The sequence below is a fragment of the Penaeus japonicus genome, unplaced genomic scaffold (assembly GCF_977035675.1).
Source record: "Penaeus japonicus unplaced genomic scaffold, GWHDUDI00000001_assembly GWHDUDI00000013, whole genome shotgun sequence".
Lineage (NCBI taxonomy): Eukaryota > Metazoa > Arthropoda > Malacostraca > Decapoda > Penaeidae > Penaeus > Penaeus japonicus.
Window position 1 is genome coordinate 24,007,116 of NW_028234415.1, and position 4,469 is coordinate 24,011,584.

Genomic DNA, 4,469 nt, shown 5'->3' on the forward strand with positions numbered 1-4,469 from the left:
AAACCCATTTCCAAAATATCCATTCGTTTTATTGTGCCAAAACAGGGGGGTTTACATGACCTCAGGGGACGGAGTGTAGCGGTTAAAAATACGTAAAAAAAAAAATAAAAAATTTTAAATAAAATACTAAATAAAAGGGGGTTTGCATTAAAAAAAGTAAAAAGACGGGTGCAACCGTTTTTTAAAAACCTTTTAACAATAAAAAAATAAAACTAATTAACGCGATTCAATGATAAAATCGTAAAAGAAAACAAAAAATTTTGTAGAAAAACTAAATACAAAAAATTATAGAAATAAAAAAAATGATTAAAAAAAAGTTAAATAATTTGTAACAGAATAAAAAAAAAAGGGTAAAAGGGATAAAAGAAATCGCAGCAGATGCGGATGTTCTGTTACCCACACCAGTGAACCTTTTACGAAAGTGGAAAATCAAGTTTTACAGAAAATTTAAAATAACAACAATAAAAAGGGTTTAAAATATATAAAAACAAATAAAAGAGCCAGAGAAAAAACAAAAGTACATCAAAAATGTAAAAAAAAGGGGGTGGCGGGGGGAAGTGGTCCACTGTGCTGCTCCCCTAGGATTACTGGGGGATGCGGGGGCGGGGTGGATGGGCGGGGGCGGGATAGGCTGGGGCAAGGTCAGGTAAACTAGAAGTAGGAAAGAAGGAAGAGTGAGAAATTAAAAAAACGCAGCGGGATTAAGGCGAAAAAAGAGAGCGCGAATAAGGGGGGATACAGGGGACAGAGGACGAAAGGGAAGGGGGGGTGGGGGGGGGAAACATGGGGCCACCGGGGGGGGGGGGGAGTTGGGGAAAAACCCCAAATATATATTTAAATAAATTTATTATATATATATAAAATATAAGTTATTTAAATTTTATTATTAAATATGGTAATATATATAAATATAAATAATTGAATATATATACATATAAATATTAAATATAAAAATAAAAATAAAATAAAAATATAAAAAAGTAATATATAAATTAATTAAAAAAAAATGTGTGTTGGTCATGTACACACACACACACACACACACAACTCAACAAAACCCACAACACACCCATATAATTATAAATATATATAGATAATTTTATATTATCATATTTATTTATTTTATATATATATATTTATGTATATTTACTTTATAATATATATAATATCATATATATAGATATATATATATATATATATATTATTTTATATAGACACATATATTTATTTATCTACCGTTATGTGTATATTAGATAAGATATATATATAAATAATATCATATATATATATATATATATTGAATAATATATAATTAGATGTATATATATATATATATATTTAGATAATATATTTATCTATACAGATTTTACATATATATATATATATATATTAATATATATACACACATAAATTTAAAATATAATATATTTAAAATAATTAAATATATGTATATGTATATTATAGTTAGATGCACAAACACAAACACACACATATACACATACGCACGCATACACACACACACACACGCACACACAGACACACACACACACACACACACACACACACACACACACACATATATGTATATATATATATATATATATATATATATATATATATATAAGAAAAGAGAGAAGAGGGAGAGAGACGAGAGCGGAGATGAGTGAAGGAGAGAGAGAGAGAGAGAGAGAGAGAGAGAGAGAGAGATAGATAGATAGATAGATAGATATACTTATGTATATATATATACTTAAATACATATATATACACATATATTTACATATATATGTATATATATATATATATGCATATATATATATATATATATATATATATATATATTTATATATATATATATATATACATATATATATTATATATGTATATACTTAAATATATATATATATTTAGTATATATATTATATATATCTATATCTATATATATATATATATATATATACATATATATATGTATATGTATATATATATATATATATATATATATATATAAATACAATATATATATACTATATATATATATATATATATATATATATATATATAAACATATATATATGTATATGTATATATATATATATATATAATATATATATATATATATATATACATATGTATATATATTTAAGTATATATATACATATATAAAATATATATATATATATATATATATATATATATATATATATATATATATATAAGTATATATATATATATGCATATATATAACTTAAATATATATATATATATATATTATATCTAATAATATATATATATATATATATATATGTATATATATATATACAATTATACATATACATATATATATGTATATATATATATATATATATATATATATATATATATATATATATATATATATACATATATATATGTATATATATTGTGATGGTATTAAGATGTGTCTCTACTACTACGTTTGTGTAAATTGTATGTATCCTAAATACTAACACTATTTGTGTAATTGGCAAAACGGGTCCAGTCGCTGGCACCCGAATATGTGGCGAGCAGAGAGTGATCTAATTCCCACACATAATATATAAAGGGATTACGTGAAACACGGTAGCGAAAACATTAACAATATATTATAAAATCAATATATATATATATAACATTATTTACACGGGAGGCACGATATATATATGCAAGGGGGAAGCTAAGCCAATCGCAAAGCTAACGAGATCTAAGCTATAAGTATATCAATAACACTAATATAAACACAACAGACTAAGGAAAACACAGCAGACTAAGGAAAACACAGACAATGCACAGTATATGAAATAAGCTAAGTCACTAAAGGCACTAAACACTGACTCAACCTGGAATCCTGAGGAGGAGGTCTTCTCGACTTGAAGGTCGAACTAATTCTGTCTAAATCTATCAATGACCTAATTTGAGGGAGATACCGGGTCAGTACGAGGGGCAGCGACAATTCATCTAATTGGTCAGGGAGCTGCCCGATCCGGCGGTGATTGGTCCACGCGGTAATGATGAGAGGACTTTGGCCACGCCCTCCGAGCGTGGGTATTCAGGACTGACCTGGAACTGGGAGACATTGTATTTAAGTAACTAGAAATATTGAATTATTGCTTCGATATGAACTTTGAATCTTTATCTTATACAATAAGACCTTGATATCGCTCGACCACGTTACCCCAAATCGTCCCGATTTGGTAAGAAAATTAGATATAACGAAAAGAGAATGCCAAAATCAGCGATACTTAGCAGAGAAAACAGGAGATCCGTGATCAGTGGAGCTCTTGAAAATATACGAAGAGATCAGGAAATGCCGTGGCAACGTCTCGATTATTGCACAAGATCACACGGTTGTGCAATCAGTGCAGGCTTCGAGATGGGCTGCACTGGTTACAGGATTGACACGTCTGGTTGACATGCCCTTCTGCATCCATCACTATCGTATCTGAAAAACTTTATACACGTAACTAGTGCATACGATAGTTATAGAGGGGACAGGGTAAAGGGCGTAGGAGCAAAAATTATGCAGATGCATGTTATAAGATAATTGATAATAGTAGTTATGCATTAACTAGGTGAATATAACATGCAATATAAATTGAAAAGATATCAAAAGTATGTATACAATAAGTGCATTGCTAATTATTAACATATTATGTCATAATTTTTAAAAACAATTAAAAAATTTGCAAGTAAGTTATGCTAAGTAAAGGTATATACTCATAAATTGGTATATCCAGTAATGATTAATATAGTACAAAATACAAGAGTACGACTTGCGAATAGGCATCGGGTGATGCGGTAACTTGCTCGTAGTGCGATGCAACCAACACGCGACCAAGCTCGAATCATCAGCCGTGCAAGTCCGGTATCTGTTTAAGATCAGACTGGGGAAAAAGTCATTAGGAGTCCCGGGTTTCAGGATAAACCCGAGATTTGCAACAATGCAATGAGTTGACTGCCTCAGGAACCGTATACAGCATAGAATGGTCCTGGTAGTCGACAGATGTAGTAGTTACCAGCAGGAACTATCTGCAAGGTATAGCGAAATTAGTATTTCGTATTGAAAAATAATCATATATGCAACATAATCATATGATTTTGCAATAACAAGAAATAGGAAGTATTTACCTGAATTCATGTTATTTGCTGACAATACTTACGCAGTAGCAGACCGGATTCATCGAGGGATGAACTATGTGAAAAATATGTGTCTGCTTTGATAAGTGATGAGTAATGAAAAAAATGATAAGTTAAGATGTAATTCTTCCATTTACTAACTGAGTCTAGTCCTTCGGGGAGTGAAGGCACGGCATCTGAGCCAAGGTCAGTAGCAAATTAGGGAGAACAATATAAATGTGTATGATGCATGTAAAAAAAAATAATTAGCCAAATTACCAACCATATCTAATCCTTTAAATAGGCGTGACCGGAAGTCAAGATTTGAGGCAAAG